Source organism: Colletes latitarsis, unplaced genomic scaffold, assembly GCF_051014445.1.
Source record: "Colletes latitarsis isolate SP2378_abdomen unplaced genomic scaffold, iyColLati1 scaffold0024, whole genome shotgun sequence".
Lineage (NCBI taxonomy): Eukaryota > Metazoa > Arthropoda > Insecta > Hymenoptera > Colletidae > Colletes > Colletes latitarsis.
Window position 1 is genome coordinate 216,871 of NW_027488374.1, and position 18,052 is coordinate 234,922.

The following is an 18,052-nucleotide window of genomic DNA, read 5'->3' on the forward strand; positions in this document are numbered from 1 at the left end:
TTCAGTGTGGTATCACATTACTATGTGATCCAAACCAGAAAAAAACCCAGGATCTGTACAACAAGTATGTGAAGAATGCGAAAGTATGAGCCTGAACGAGGGCAAATCCCGGACCTATCCCAGACATAACTAGCGTTATCCTCTAAAATATTGGTCGAAACCAGGTTTAATCGACTATTTCAGTGTGGTACCACATTACTACGTGATCCAAACCAGAAAAATACCGAGGATCTGTTCAACAAGTATGTGGAGAACGCGGAAATATGAGCCTGACGAGGGCAAATCCCGGACCTATCCCAGACATAACTTGCGTTATCCTCTAAAATATTGGTCGAAACCAGGTTTAATCGACTATTTCAGTGTGGTACCACATTACTACGTGATCCAAACCAGAAAAAACCCAGGCTCCGTTCAACAAGTATGTGACGAATGCGAAAGTATGTGTGTGATGAGGGCAAATCCCAGGCCTAACCTAGACCTAACATGAGTTATCCTCGAAAATATTGATCGAAACCAGGTTTAATCGACTGTTTCAGTGTGGTGCCACATTACTACCTGATCCAAACCAGAAAAATACCCAGGATCTGTTCAACAAGTATGTGAAGAACGCGAAAATATGACCCTGATGAGGGCAAATCCCAGTCCTATACCAGACCTAACTTGCGTTAACCTCTAAAATATTGATGGAAACCTGGTGTAATTGACTGTTTCAGTGTGGTACTACATTACTACGTGATCCAATCCAGAAAAAGCCCTGGATCTAGCCATCAAGTATGAGTAATATGCGAAAGTATGAGCCTGATGAGGGGCAAATCCTAGACCTAACCCAGACCTAACATGCGTTATCCTCTAAAATATTTGTCAAGACCAGGTTTAATTGAATGTTTCAGTGTGGTACCACATTACTACGTGATCCAAACCTGAAAAAATCCAGGATCTGTTCAACAAGTATGTGGAGAATGCGAAAGTATGTGTCTGATGAGGGCAAATCCCAGGCCTAACCTAGACATAACATGCGTTATCCTCTAAAATATTGATGGAAACCAGGTTTAATGGACTTTTTCAGTGTGGTACCACATCACTACGTGATCCAAACCAGAAAAATACCCAGGAACCGTTCAACAAGTATGTGAAGAATACGAAAGTATGTGTCTGATGAGGGAAAATCCCAGGCCTAACCTAGATCTAACATGCGTTATCCTCAAAAATATTGATCGAAACCAGGTTTAATGGACTTTTTCAGTGTGGTACCACATCACTACGTGATCCAAACCAGAAAAATACCCAGGATCCGTTCAACAAGTATGTGAAGAATGCGAAAGTATGTGTCTGATGAGGGAAAATCCCAGGCCTAACCTAGACCTAACATGCGTTATCCTCTAAAATATTGATCGAAACAAGGTTTAATGGACTGTTTCAGTGTGCTACCACATTACTACGTGATCCAAACCAGAAAAAACACAGGATCCGTTCAACAAGTATGTGAAGAATGCGAAAGTATGTGTCTGATGAGGGCAAATCCCAGGCCTAACCTAGACCTAACATGCGCTACCCTCAAAAATACTGGTCGAAACCAGTTTTAATCGACTGTTTCCGTGTGGTATCACATTACTATGTGATCCAAACCAGAAAAAAACCCAGGATCTGTACAACAAGTATGTGAAGAATGCGAAAGTATGAGCCTGAACGAGGGCAAATCCCGGACCTATCCCAGACATAACTTGCGTTATCCTCTAAAATATTGGTCGAAACCAGGTTTAATCGACTATTTCAGTGTGGTACCACAATACTACGTGATCCAAACCACAAAAATACCCAGGATCTGTTCAACAAGTATGTGGAGAACGCGGAAATATGAGCCTGACGAGGGCAAATCCCAGGCCTAACCTAGACCTAACATGCGCTATCCTCTAAAATATTGATCGAAACCAGGTTAAATGGACTGTTTTAGTGTGGTACCGCATTACTACAGGATCCAAACCAGAAAAATACCCAGGATCCGTTCAACAAGTATGTGAAGAATGCGAAAGTATGTGTCTGATGAGGGAAAATCCCAGTCCTATACCAGACCTAACTTGCGTTAACCTCTAAAATATTGATGGAAACCTGGTGTAATTGACTGTTTCAGTGTGGTACTACATTACTACGTGATCCAATCCAGAAAAAGCCCTGGATCTAGCCATCAAGTACGAGTAATATGCGAAAGTATGAGCCTGATGAGGGGCAAATCCTAGACCTAACCCAGACCTAACATGCGTTATCCTCTAAAACATTTATCAAGACCAGGTTTAATTGAATGTTTCAGTGTGGTATCACATTACTATGTGATCCAAACCAGAAAAAAACCAAGGATCTGTACAACAAGTATGTGAAGAATGCGAAAGTATGAGCCTGAACGAGGGCAAATCCCGGACCTATCCCAGACATAACTTGCGTTATCCTCTAAAATATTGGTCGAAACCAGGTTTAATCGACTATTTCAGTGTGGTACCACATTACTACGTGATCCAAACCAGAAAAATACCCAGGATCTGTTCAACAAGTATGTGGAGAACGCGGAAATATGAGCCTGACGAGGGCAAATCCCGGACCTATCCCAGACATAACTTGCGTTATCCTCTAAAATATTGGTCGAAACCAGGTTTAATCGACTATTTCAGTGTGGTACCACATTACTACGTGATCCAAACCAGAAAAAGCCCTGGATCTAGCCATCAAGTATGAGTAATATGCGAAAGTATGAGCCTGATGAGGGGCAAATCCTAGACCTAACCCAGACCTAACATGCGTTATCCTCTAAAATATTTATCAAGACCAGGTTTAATTGAATGTTTCAGTGTGGTACCACATTACTACGTGATCCAAACCACAAAAAACCCAGGATCCGTTCAACAAGTATGTGACGAATGCGAAAGTATGTGTCTGATGAGGGCAAATCCCAGGCCTAACCTAGACCTAACATGCGCTACCCTCAAAAATACTGGTCGAAACCAGTTTTAATCGACTGTTTCAGTGTGGTATCACATTACTATGTGACCCAAACCAGAAAAAAACCCAGGATCTGTACAACAAGTATGTGAAGAATGCGAAAGTATGAGCCTGAACGAGGGCAAAACCCGGACCTATCCCAGACATAACTTGCGTTATCCTCTAAAATATCGGTCGAAACCAGGTTTAATCGACTATTTCAGTGTGGTACCACGTTACTACGTGATCCAAACCAGAAAAATCCAGGATCTGTTCAACAAGTATGTGGAGAATGCGAAAGTATGTGTCTGATGAGGGCAAATCCCAGGCCTAACCTAGACAGAACATGCGTTATCCTCTAAAATATTGATGGAAACCTGGTTTAATTGACTGTTTCAGTGTGGTACTACATTACTACGTGATCCAATCCAGAAAAAGGCCTGGATCTAGCCATCAAGTATGAGTAATATGCGAAAGTATGAGCCTGATGAGGGGCAAATCCTAGACCTAACCCAGACCTAACATGCGTTATCCTCTAAAATATTTATCAAGACCAGGTTTAATTGAATGTTTCAGTGTGGTGCCACATTACTACGTGATCTAAACCTGAAAAAATCCAGGATCTGTTCAACAAGTATGTGGAGAATGCGAAAGTATGTGTCTGATGAGGGCAAATCGCAGGCCTAACCTAGACATAACATGCGTTATCCTCTAAAATATTGATCGAAACCAGGTTAAATGGACTGCTTTAGTGTGGTACCGCATTACTACAGGATCCAAACTAGAAAAAGTCCAGAATCTGGCCATCAAGTATGAGAAATATGCGAAAGTACGAGCCGGATGAGAGCAAATCCCAGACCTATCCCAGACCCAACATGCGTTATCCTGTAAAACATTTATCAAGACCAGGTTTAATTGAATGTTTCAGTGTGGTACCACATCACTACGTGATCCAAACCACAAAAAACCCAGGATCCGTTCAACAAGTATGTGACGAATGCGAAAGTATGTGTCTGATGAGGGCAAATCCCAGGACTAACCTAGATCTAACATGCGTTATCCTCAAAAATATTGATCGAAACCAGGTTTAATGGACTTTTTCAGTGTGGTACCACATCACTACGTGATCCAAACCAGAAAAATACCCAGGATCCGTTCAACAAGTATGTGAAGAATGCGAAAGTATGTGTCTGATGTGGGAAAATCCCAGGCCTAACCTAGACCTAACATGCGTTATCCTCTAAAATATTGATCGAAACAAGGTTTAATGGACTGTTTCAGTGTGCTACCACATTACTACGTGATCCAAACCAGAAAAAACACAGGATCCGTTCAACAAGTATGTGGAGAACGCGGAAATATGTGTCTGATGAGGGCAAATCCCAGGCCTAACCTAGACAGAACATGCGTTATCCTCTAAAATATTGATCGAAACCAGGTTTAATGGACTGTTTCAGTGTGCTACCACATTACTACGTGATCCAAACCAGAAAAAACTCAGGATCCGTTCAACAAGTATGTGAAGAATGCGAAAGTATGTGTCTGATGAGGGCAAATCCCAGGCCTAACCTAGACCTAACATGCGCTACCCTCAAAAATACTGGTCGAAACCAGTTTTAATCGACTGTTTCCGTGTGGTATCACATTACTATGTGATCCAAACCAGAAAAAAACCCAGGATCTGTACAACAAGTATGTGAAGAATGCGAAAGTATGAGCCTGAACGAGGGCAAATCCCGGACCTATCCCAGACATAACTTGCGTTATCCTCTAAAATATTGGTCGAAACCAGGTTTAATCGACTATTTCAGTGTGGTACCACAATACTACGTGATCCAAACCACAAAAATACCCAGGATCTGTTCAACAAGTATGTGGAGAACGCGGAAATATGAGCCTGACGAGGGCAAATCCCAGGCCTAACCTAGACCTAACATGCGCTATCCTCTAAAATATTGATCGAAACCAGGTTAAATGGACTGTTTTAGTGTGGTACCGCATTACTACAGGATCCAAACCAGAAAAATACCCAGGATCCGTTCAACAAGTATGTGAAGAATGCGAAAGTATGTGTCTGATGAGGGAAAATCCCAGTCCTATACCAGACCTAACTTGCGTTAACCTCTAAAATATTGATGGAAACCTGGTGTAATTGACTGTTTCAGTGTGGTACTACATTACTACGTGATCCAATCCAGAAAAAGCCCTGGATCTAGCCATCAAGTACGAGTAATATGCGAAAGTATGAGCCTGATGAGGGGCAAATCCTAGACCTAACCCAGACCTAACATGCGTTATCCTCTAAAATATTTATCAAGACCAGGTTTAATTGAATGTTTCAGTGTGGTGCCACATTACTACGTGATCTAAACCTGAAAAAATCCAGGATCTGTTCAACAAGTATGTGGAGAATGCGAAAGTATGTGTCTGATGAGGGCAAATCGCAGGCCTAACCTAGACATAACATGCGTTATCCTCTAAAATATTGATCGAAACCAGGTTAAATGGACTGCTTTAGTGTGGTACCGCATTACTACAGGATCCAAACTAGAAAAAGTCCAGAATCTGGCCATCAAGTATGAGAAATATGCGAAAGTACGAGCCGGATGAGAGCAAATCCCAGACCTATCCCAGACCCAACATGCGTTATCCTGTAAAACATTTATCAAGACCAGGTTTAATTGAATGTTTCAGTGTGGTACCACATCACTACGTGATCCAAACCACAAAAAACCCAGGATCCGTTCAACAAGTATGTGACGAATGCGAAAGTATGTGTCTGATGAGGGCAAATCCCAGGACTAACCTAGATCTAACATGCGTTATCCTCAAAAATATTGATCGAAACCAGGTTTAATGGACTTTTTCAGTGTGGTACCACATCACTACGTGATCCAAACCAGAAAAATACCCAGGATCCGTTCAACAAGTATGTGAAGAATGCGAAAGTATGTGTCTGATGTGGGAAAATCCCAGGCCTAACCTAGACCTAACATGCGTTATCCTCTAAAATATTGATCGAAACAAGGTTTAATGGACTGTTTCAGTGTGCTACCACATTACTACGTGATCCAAACCAGAAAAAACACAGGATCCGTTCAACAAGTATGTGGAGAACGCGGAAATATGTGTCTGATGAGGGCAAATCCCAGGCCTAACCTAGACAGAACATGCGTTATCCTCTAAAATATTGATCGAAACCAGGTTTAATGGACTGTTTCAGTGTGCTACCACATTACTACGTGATCCAAACCAGAAAAAACTCAGGATCCGTTCAACAAGTATGTGAAGAATGCGAAAGTATGTGTCTGATGAGGGCAAATCCCAGGCCTAACCTAGTCCTAACATGCGCTACCCTCAAAAATACTGGTCGAAACCAGTTTTAATCGACTGTTTCAGTGTGGTATCACATTACTATGTGATCCAAACCAGAAAAAATCCCAGGATCTGTACAACAAGTATGTGAAGAATGCGAAAGTATGAGCCTGAACGAGGGCAAATCCCGGACCTATCCCAGACATAACTTGCGTTATCCTCTAAAATATCGGTCGAAACCAGGTTTAATCGACTATTTCAGTGTGGTACCACATTACTACGTGATCCAAACCAGAAAAATACCCAGGATCTGTTCAACAAGTATGTGGAGAACGCGGAAATATGAGCCTGACGAGGGCAAATCCCGGACCTATCCCAGACATAACTTGTGTTATCCTCTAAAATATTTATCAAGACCAGGTTTAATTGAATGTTTCAGTGTGGTACCACATTACTACGTGATCCAAACCACAAAAAACCCAGGATCCGTTCAACAAGTATGTGACGAATGCGAAAGTATGTGTCTGATGAGGGCAAATCCCAGGCCTAACCTAGATCTAACATGCGTTATCCTCAAAAATATTGATCGAAACCAGGTTTAATGGACTTTTTCAGTGTGGTACCACATCACTACGTGATCCAAACCAGAAAAATACCCAGGATCCGTTCAACAAGTATGTGAAGAATGCGAAAGTATGCGTCTGATGAGGGAAAATCCCAGGCCTAACCTAGACCTAACATGCGTTATCCTCAAAAATATTGATCGAAACAAGGTTTAATGGACTGTTTCAGTGTGCTACCACATTACTAGGTGATCCAAACCAGAAAAAACACAGGATCCGTTCAACAAGTATGTGAAGAATGCGAAAGTATCTGTCTGATGAGGGCAAATTCCAGGCCTAACCTAGACAGAACATGCGTTATCCTCTAAAATATTGATCGAAACCAGGTTTAATGGACTGTTTCAGTGTGCTACCACATTACTACGTGATCCAAACCAGAAAAAACTCTGGATCCGTTCAACAAGTATGTGAAGAATGCGAAAGTATGTGTCTGATGCGGGCAAATCCCAGGCCTAACCTAGACCTAACATGCGCTACCCTCAAAAATACTGGTCGAAACCAGTTTAAATCGACTGTTTCAGTGTGGTATCACATTACTATGTGATCCAAACCAGAAAAAAACCCAGGATCTGTACAACAAGTATGTGAAGAATGCGAAAGTATGAGCCTGAACGAGGGCAAATCCCGGACCTATCCCGGACATAACATGCGTTATCCTCTAAAATATTGGTCGAAACCAGGTTTAATCGACTATTTCAGTGTGGTACCACATTACTATGTGATCCAAACCAGAAAAAAACCCAGGATCTGTACAACAAGTATGTGGAGAACGCGGAAATATGAGCCTGACGAGGGCAAATCCCGGACCTATCCCAGACATAACTTGCGTTATCCTCTAAAATATCGGTCGAAACCAGGTTTAATCGACTATTTCAGTGTGGTACCACATTACTACGTGATCCAAACCAGAAAAAGCCCTGGATCTAGCCATCAAGTATGAGTAATATGCGAAAGTATGAGCCTGATGAGGGGCAAATCCTAGACCTACCCCAGACCTAACATGCGTTATCCTCTAAAATATTTATCAAGACCAGGTTTAATTGAATGTTTCAGTGTGGTACCACATTACTACGTGATCCAAACCTGAAAAAATCCAGGATCTGTTCAACAAGTATGTGGAGAATGCGAAAGTATGTGTCTGATGAGGGCAAATCCCAGGCCTAACCTAGACCTAACATGCGTTATCCTCTAAAATATTGATCGAAACAAGGTTTAATGGACTGTTTCAGTGTGCTACCACATTACTACGTGATCCAAACCAGAAAAAACACAGGATCCGTTCAACAAGTATGTGAAGAATGCGAAAGTATGTGTCTGATGAGGGCAAATCCCAGGCCTAACCTAGACAGAACATGCGTTATCCTCTAAAATATTGATCGAAACCAGGTTTAATGGACTGTTTCAGTGTACTACCACATTACTACGTGATCCAAACCAGAAAAAACTCAGGATCCGTTCAACAAGTATGTGAAGACTGCGAAAGTATGTGTCTGATGAGGGCAAATCCCAGGCCTAACCTAGACCTAACATGCGCTACCCTCAAAAATACTGGCCGAAACCAGTTTTAATCGACTGTTTCAGTGTGGTATCACATTACTATGTGATCCAAACCAGAAAAAAACCCAGGATCTGTACAACAAGTATGTGAAGAATGCGAAAGTATGAGCCTGAACGAGGGCAAATCCCGGACCTATCCCAGACATAACTTGCGTTATCCTCTAAAATATTGGTCGAAACCAGGTTTAATCGACTATTTCAGTGTGGTACCACATTACTACGTGATCCAAACCAGAAAAATACCCAGGATCTGTTCAACAAGTATGTGGTGAACGCGGAAATATGAGCCTGACGAGGGCAAATCCCGGACCTATCCCAGACATAACTTGCGTTATCCTCTAAAATATTGGTCGAAACCAGGTTTAATCGACTATTTCAGTGTGGTACCACATTACTACGTGATCCAAACCAGAAAAAGCCCTGGATCTAGCCATCAAGTATGAGTAATATGCGAAAGTATGAGCCTGATGAGGGGCAAATCCTAGACCTAACCCAGACCTAACATGCGTTATCCTCTAAAATATTTATCAAGACCAGGTTTAATTGAATGTTTCAGTGTGGTACCACATTACTACGTGATCCAAACCACAAAAAACCCAGGATCCGTTCAACAAGTATGTGACGAATGCGAAAGTATGTGTCTGATGAGGGCAAATCCCAGGCCTAACCTAGACCTAACATGCGCTACCCTCAAAAATACTGGTCGAAACCAGTTTTAATCGACTGTTTCAGTGTGGTATCACATTACTATGTGACCCAAACCAGAAAAAAACCCAGGATCTGTACAACAAGTATGTGAAGAATGCGAAAGTATGAGCCTGAACGAGGGCAAATCCCGGACCTATCCCAGACATAACTTGCGTTATCCTCTAAAATATCGGTCGAAACCAGGATTAATCGACTATTTCAGTGTGGTACCACATTACTACGTGATCCAAACCAGAAAAATCCAGGATCTGTTCAACAAGTATGTGGAGAATGCGAAAGTATGTGTCTGATGAGGGCAAATCCCAGGCCTAACCTAGACATAACATGCGTTATCCTCTAAAATTTTGATCGAAACCAGGTTGAATGGACTGTTTTAGTGTGGTACCGCATTACTACAGGATCCAAACTAGAAAAAGTCCAGAATCTGGCCATCAAGTATGAGAAATATGCGAAAGTACGAGCCTGATCAGGGCAAATCCCAGACCTATCCCAGACCTAACTTGCGTTGTCCTCTAAAATATTGGTCGAAACCAGATTTAATCGACTATTTCAGTGTGGTACCACATTACTACGTGATCCGAACCAGAAAAAACTCAGGATCCGTTCAACAAGTATGTGACGAATGCGAAAGTATGTGTCTGATGAGGGCAAATCCCAGGCCTAACCTAGATCTAACATGCGTTATCCTCAAAAATATTGATCGAAACCAGGTTTAATGGACTTTTTCAGTGTGGTACCACATCACTACGTGATCCAAACCAGAAAAAACACAGGATCCGTTCAACAAGTATGTGAAGATTGCGAAAGTATGTGTCTGATGAGGGCAAATCCCAGGCCTAACCTAGACAGAACATGCGTTATCCTCTAAAATATTGATGGAAACCTGGTTTAATTGACTGTTTCAGTGTGGTACTACATTACTACGTGATCCAATCCAGAAAAAGCCCTGGATCTAGCCATCAAGTATGAGTAATATGCGAAAGTATGAGCCTGATGAGGGGCAAATCCTAGACCTAACCCAGACCTAACATGCGTTATCCTCTAAAATATTTATCAAGACCAGGTTTAATTGAATGTTTCAGTGTGGTACCACATTACTACGTGATCCAAACCACAAAAAACCCAGGATCCGTTCAACAAGTATGTGACGAATGCGAAAGTATGTGTCAGATGAGGGCAAATCCCAGGCCTAACCTAGACCTAACATGCGCTACCCTCAAAAATACTGGTCGAAACCAGTTTTAATCGACTGTTTCAGTGTGATATCACATTACTATGTGACCCAAACCAGAAAAAAACCCAGGATCTGTACAACAAGTATGTGAAGAATGCGAAAGTATGAGCCTGAACGAGGGCAAATCCCGGACCTATCCCAGACATAACTTGCGTTATCCTCTAAAATATCGGTCGAAACCAGGTTTAATCGACTATTTCAGTGTGGTACCACATTACTACGTGATCCAAACTAGAAAAATCCAGGATCTGTTCAACAAGTATGTGGAGAATGCGAAAGTATGTGTCTGATGAGGGCAAATCCCAGGCCTAACCTAGACATAACATGCGTTATCCTCTAAAATTTTGATCGAAACCAGGTTAAATGGACTGTTTTAGTGTGGTGCCGCATTACTACAGGATCCAAACTAGAAAAAGTCCAGAATCTGGCCATCAAGTATGAGAAATATGCGAAAGTACGAGCCTGATCAGGGCAAATCCCAGACCTATCCCAGACCTAACTTGCGTTGTCCTCTAAAATATTGGTCGAAACCAGATTTAATCGACTATTTCAGTGTGGTACCACATTACTACGTGATCCGAACCAGAAAAAACTCAGGATCCGTTCAACAAGTATGTGACGAATGCGAAAGTATGTGTATGATGAGGGCAAATCCCAGGCCTAACCTAGATCTAACATGCGTTATCCTCAAAAATATTGATCGAAACCAGGTTTAATAGACTTTTTCAGTGTGGTACCACATCACTACGTGATCCAAACCAGAAAAATACCCAGGATCCGTTCAACAAGTATGTGAAGAATGCGAAAGTATGTGTCTGATGAGGGCAAATCCCAGGCCTATCCCAGACATAACTTGCGTTATCCTCTAAAATATTGGTCGAAACCAGGTTTAATCGACTATTTCAGTGTGGTACCACATTACTACGTGATCCGAACCAGAAAAAACCCAGGCTCCGTTCAACAAGTATGTGACGAATGCGAAAGTATGTGGGTGATGAGGGCAAATCCCAGGCCTAACCTAGACCTAACATGCGTTATCCTCGAAAATATTGATCGGAACAAGGTTTAATGGACTGTTTCAGTGTGCTACCACATTACTACGTGATCCAAGCCAGAAAAAACACAGGATCCGTTCAACAAGTATGTGAAGATTGCGAAAGTGTGTGTCTGATGAGGGCAAATCCCAGGCCTAACCTAGACAGAACATGCGTTATCCTCTAAAATATTGATGGAAACCTGGTTTAATTGACTGTTTCAGTGTGGTACTACATTACTACGTGATCCAATCCAGAAAAAGCCCTGGATCTAGCCATCAAGTATGAGTAATATGCGAAAGTATGAGCCTGATGAGGGGCAAATCCTAGACCTAACCCAGACCTAACATGCGTTATCCTCTTAAATATTTATCAAGACCAGGTTTAATTGAATGTTTCAGTGTGGTACCACATTACTACGTGATCTAAACCTGAAAAAATCCAGGATCTGTTCAACAAGTATGTGGAGAATGCGAAAGTATGTGTCTGATGAGGGCAAATCCCAGGCCTAACCTAGACATAACATGCGTTATCCTCTAAAATATTGATCGAAACCAGGTTAAATGGACTGCTTTAGTGTGGTACCGCATTACTACAGGATCCAAACTAGAAAAAGTCCAGAATCTGGCCATCAAGTATGAGAAGTATGCGAAAGTACGAGCCGGATGAGAGCAAATCCCAGACCTATCCCAGACCCAACATGCGTTATCCTCTAAAACATTTATCAAGACCAGGTTTAATTGAATGTTTCAGTGTGGTACCACATCACTACGTGATCCAAACCACAAAAAACCCAGGATCCGTTCAACAAGTATGTGACGAATGCGAAAGTATGTGTCTGATGAGGGCAAATCCCAGGACTAACCTAGATCTAACATGCGTTATCCTCAAAAATATTGATCGAAACCAGGTTTAATGGACTTTTTCAGTGTGGTACCACATCACTACGTGATCCAAACCAGAAAAATACCCAGGATCCGTTCAACAAGTATGTGAAGAATGCGAAAGTATGTGTCTGATGTGGGAAAATGCCAGGCCTAACCTAGACCTAACATGCGTTATCCTCTAAAATATTGATCGAAACAAGGTTTAATGGACTGTTTCAGTGTGCTACCACATTACTACGTGATCCAAACCAGAAAAAACACAGGATCCGTTCAACAAGTATGTGGAGAACGCGGAAATATGTGTCTGATGAGGGCAAATCCCAGGCCTAACCTAGACAGAACATGCGTTATCCTCTAAAATATTGATCGAAACCAGGTTTAATGGACTGTTTCAGTGTGCTACCACATTACTACGTGATCCAAACCAGAAAAAACTCAGGATCCGTTCAACAAGTATGTGAAGAATGCGAAAGTATGTGTCTGATGAGGGCAAATCCCAGGCCTAACCTAGACCTAACATGCGCTACCCTCAAAAATACTGGTCGAAACCAGTTTTAATCGACTGTTTCAGTGTGGCATCACATTACTATGTGATCCAAACCAGAAAAAAACCCAGGATCTGTACAACAAGTATGTGAAGAATGCGGAAATATGAGCCTGACGAGGGCAAATTTCGGAGCTATCCCAGACATAACTTGCGTTATCCTCAAAAATATTGATCGAAACCAGGTTTAATGGACTTTTTCAGTGTGGTACCACATCACTACGTGATCCAAACCAGAAAAATACCCAGGATCCGTTCAACAAGTATGTGAAGAATGCGAAAGTATGTGTCTGATGAGGGCAAATCCCAGGCCTAACCTAGACCTAACATGCGCTACCCTCAAAAATACTGGTCGAAACCAGTTTTAATCGACTGTTTCAGTGTGGCATCACATTACTATGTGATCCAAACCAGAAAAAAACCCAGGATCTGTACAACAAGTATGTGAAGAATGCGAAAGTATGAGCCCGAACGAGGGCAAATCCCGGACCTATCCCAGACATAACTTGCGTTATCCTCTAAAATATTGATCGAAACAAGGTTTAATGGACTGTTTCAGTGTGCTACCACATTACTACGTGATCCAAACCAGAAAAAACTCAGGATCCGTTCAACAAGTATGTGAAGAATGCGAAAGTATGTGTCTGATGAGGGCAAATCCCAGGCCTAACCTAGACAGAACATGCGTTATCCTCTAAAATATTGATCGAAACCAGGTTTAATGGACTGTTTCAGTGTGCTACCACATTACTACGTGATCCAAACCAGAAAAAACTCAGGATCCGTTCAACAAGTATGTGAAGAATGCGAAAGTATGTGTTTGATGAGGGCAAATCCCAGGCCACACCTAGACCTAACATGCGCTACCCTCAAAAATACTGGTCGAAACCAGTTTTAATCGAGTGCTTCAGTGTGGTACCACATCACTACGTGATCCAAACCAGAAAAATACCCAGGATCCGTTCAACAAGTATGTGAAGAATGCGAAAGTATGTGTCTGATGAGGGCAAATCCCAGGCCTAACCTAGACCTAACATGCGCTACCCTCAAAAATACTGGTCGAAACCAGTTTTAATCGACTGTTTCAGTGTGGCATCACATTACTATGTGATCCAAACCAGAAAAAAACCCAGGATCTGTACAACAAGTATGTGAAGAATGCGAAAGTATGAGCCCGAACGAGGGCAAATCCCGGACCTATCCCAGACATAACTTGCGTTATCCTCTAAAATATTGATCGAAACAAGGTTTAATGGACTGTTTCAGTGTGCTACCACATTACTACGTGATCCAAACCAGAAAAAACACAGGATCCGTTCAACAAGTATGTGACGAATGCGAAAGTATGTGTGTGATGAGGGCAAATCCCAGGCCTATCCCAGACATAATTTGCGTTATCCTCTAAAATATTGGTCGAAACCAGGTTTAATCGACTATTTCAGTGTGGTACCACATTACTACGTGATCCAAACCAGAAAAATACCCAGGATCTGTTCAACGAGTATGTGGAGAACGCGGAAATATGAGCCTGACGAGGGCAAATCCCGGACCTATCCCAGACATAACTTGCGTTATCCTCTAAAATATTGGTCGAAACCAGGTTTAATCGACTATTTCAGTGTGGTACCACATTACTACGTGATCCAAACCAGAAAAAACCCAGGCTCCGTTCAACAAGTATGTGACGAATGCGAAAGTATGTGTGTGATGAGGGCAAATCCCAGGCCTAACCTAGACCTAACATGAGTTATCCTCGAAAATATTGATCGAAACCAGGTTTAATCGACTGTTTCAGTGTGGTGCCACATTACTACCTGATCCAAACCAGAAAAATACCCAGGATCTGTTCAACAAGTATGTGAAGAACGCGAAAATATGACCCTGATGAGGGCAAATCCCAGTCCTATACCAGACCTAACTTGCGTTGACCTCTGAAATATTGATGGAAACCAGGTTTAATTGACTGTTTCAGTGTGGTACTACATTACTACGTGATCCAATCCAGAAAAAGCCCTGGATCTAGCCATCAAGTATGAGTAATATGCGAAAGTATGAGCCTGATGAGGGGCAAATCCTAGACCTAACCCAGACCTAACATGCGTTATCCTCTAAAATATTTATCAAGACCAGGTTTAATTGAATGTTTCAGTGTGGTACCACATTACTACGTGATCCAAACCTGAAAAAATCCAGAATCTGTTCAACAAGTATGTGGAGAATGCGAAAGTATGTGTCTGATGAGGGCAAATCCCAGGCCCAACCTAGACATAACATGCGTTATCCTCTAAAATATTGATCGAAACCAGGTTAAATGGACTGTTTTAGTGTGGTACCGCATTACTACAGGATCCAAACTAGAAAAAGTCCAGAATCTGGCCATCAAGTATGAGAAATATGCGAAAGTACGAGCCGGATGAGAGCAAATCCCAGACCTATCCCAGACATAACTTGCGTTATCCTCTAAAATATTGGTCGAAACCAGGTTTAATCGACTATTTCAGTGTGGTACCACATTACTACGTGATCCAAACCAGAACACACCCAGGCTCCGTTCAACAAGTATGTGACGAATGCGAAAGTATGTGTGTGATGAGGGCAAATCCCAGGCCTAACCTAGACCTAACATGCGTTGTCCTCGAAAATATTGATCGAAACAAGGTTTAATGGACTGTTTCAGTGTGCTACCACATTACTACGTGATCCAAACCAGAAAAAACACTGGATCCGTTCAACAAGTATGTGACGAATGCGAAAGTATGTGTGTGATGAGGGCAAATCCCAGGCCTATCTCAGACATAACTTGCGTTATCCACTAAAATATTGGTCGAAACCAGGTTTAATCGACTGTTTCAGTGTGGTGCCACATTACTACCTGATCCAAACCAGAAAAAACCCAGGCTCTGTTCAACAAGTATGTGACGAATGCGAAAGTATGTGTGTGATGAGGGCAAATCCCAGGCCTAACCTAGACCTAACATGAGTTATCCTCGAAAATATTGATCGAAACCAGGTTTAATCGACTGTTTCAGTGTGGTGCCACATTACTACCTGATCCAAACCAGAAAAATACCCAGGATCTGTTCAACAAGTATGTGAAGAACGCGAAAATATGACCCTGATGAGGGCAAATCCCAGTCCCATACCAGACCTAACTTGCGTTGACCTCAGAAAAATTGATGGAAACCGGGTTTAATTGACTGTTTCAGTGTGGTACTACATTACTACGTGATCCAATCCAGAAAAAGCCCTGGATCTAGCCATCGAGTATGAGTAATATGCGAAAGTATGAGCCTGATGAGGGGCAAATCCTAGACCTAACCCAGACCTAACATGCGTTATCCTCTAAAATATTTATCAAGACCAGGTTTAATTGAATGTTTCAGTGTGGTACCACATTACTACGTGATCCAAACCTGAAAAAATCCAGGATCTGTTCAACAAGTATGTGGAGAATGCGAAAGTATGTGTCTGATGAGGGCAAATCCCAGGCCTAACCTAGACATAACATGCGTTATCCTCTAAAATATTGATCGAAATCAGGTTAAATGGACTGTTTTAGTGTGGTACCACATTACTACAGGATCCAAACTAGAAAAAGTCCAGAATCTGGCCATCAAGTATGAGAAATATGCGAAAGTACGAGCCGGATGAGAGCAAATCCCAGACCTATCCCAGACCCAACATGCGTTATCCTCTAAAACATTTATCAAGACCAGGTTTAATTGAATGTTTCAGGGTGGTACCACATTACTACGTGATCCAAACCACAAAAAACCCAGGTTCCGTTCAACAAGTATGTGACGAATGCGAAAGTATGTGTCTGATGAGGGCAAATCCCAGGCCTAACCTAGATCTAACATGCGTTATCCTCAAAAATATTGATCGAAACCAGGTTTAATGGACTTTTTCACTGTGGTACCACATTACTACGTGATCCAAACCAGAAAAATACCCAGGATCTGTTCAACAAGTATGTGGAGAACGCGGAAATATGAGCCTGACGAGGGCAAATCCCGGACCTATCCCAGACATAACTTTTTTTTTTTTTTTTTTTTTTTTTTTTTTTTTTTTTTGTCGTGGGGAAAATCTTCGAAAGACTCCCTCCCACCTCCTTGGGGAGAGGTGGGAGGGGTGTGTGGGATTCCCCGCGCCCGTACAACGACAGGCGCGGGACCTACCCACTAAAAACCCCACGGTGACCCTTCGGCACGCTTTGGGAGGATACCGGGAATCGCTCGAAGCATTCTTCCGGTATCCTCCCCGTGCCCGCGCTTTCGCGCCCATCCCCCGGGGGGACAATCGGTCCCCCCAGTAGACACACTGCCTCATAGCGGCGGGACGGGGCCACTCCATCCCGCCGCTATCCGTCCCGGGGCCGCGATTAGTGGCGGCTACGAGCCCCAACTCGCAACCGCCCGCGACCCCGTTTCCATCCCTCGGCGGCCGGGCGTTCATGGCCGCACCAGACCGCCGAGGGTGCCTCCCCTTGCGTCGGACCGGTAGGGGATGGCACTCCTACCCCCAACCGGTCCGACCCGGCGCCGCCTGGCGGGAGGAGGGTCCCCTCAGGACCCCCCTCCCAGCCTAGGTCATCCGCCACGCCGAGGCGGCCGCCCGCGACGCCTCGCGACCGGGCGACGACCTCGGGCCACCGCACGAGCGCGCGCTTCAGCACGCCGCTGAAGCTCGCGCTCCCTCCCCGCGGCCTCCTTCTGCAACATTACGTTCTCGCAGAAGGAGGCCACGGATCCCAGACATAACTTGCGTTATCCTCTAAAATATTGGTCGAAACCAGGTTTAATCGACTATTTCAGTGTGGTACCACATTACTACGTGATCCAAACCAGAAAAAACCCAGGCTCCGTTCAACAAGTATGTGACGAATGCGAAAGTATGTGTGTGATGAGGGCAAATCCCAGGCCTAACCTAGACCTAACATGAGTTATCCTCGAAAATATTGATCGAAACCAGATTTAATCGACTGTTTCAGTGTGGTGCCACATTACTACCTGATCCAAACCAGAAAAATACCCAGGATCTGTTCAACAAGTATGTGAAGAACGCGAAAATATGACCCTGATGAGGGCAAATCCCAGCCCTATACCAGACCTAACTTGCGTTGACCTCTAAAATATTGATGGAAACCTGGTTTAATTGACTGTTTCAGTGTGGTACTACATTAC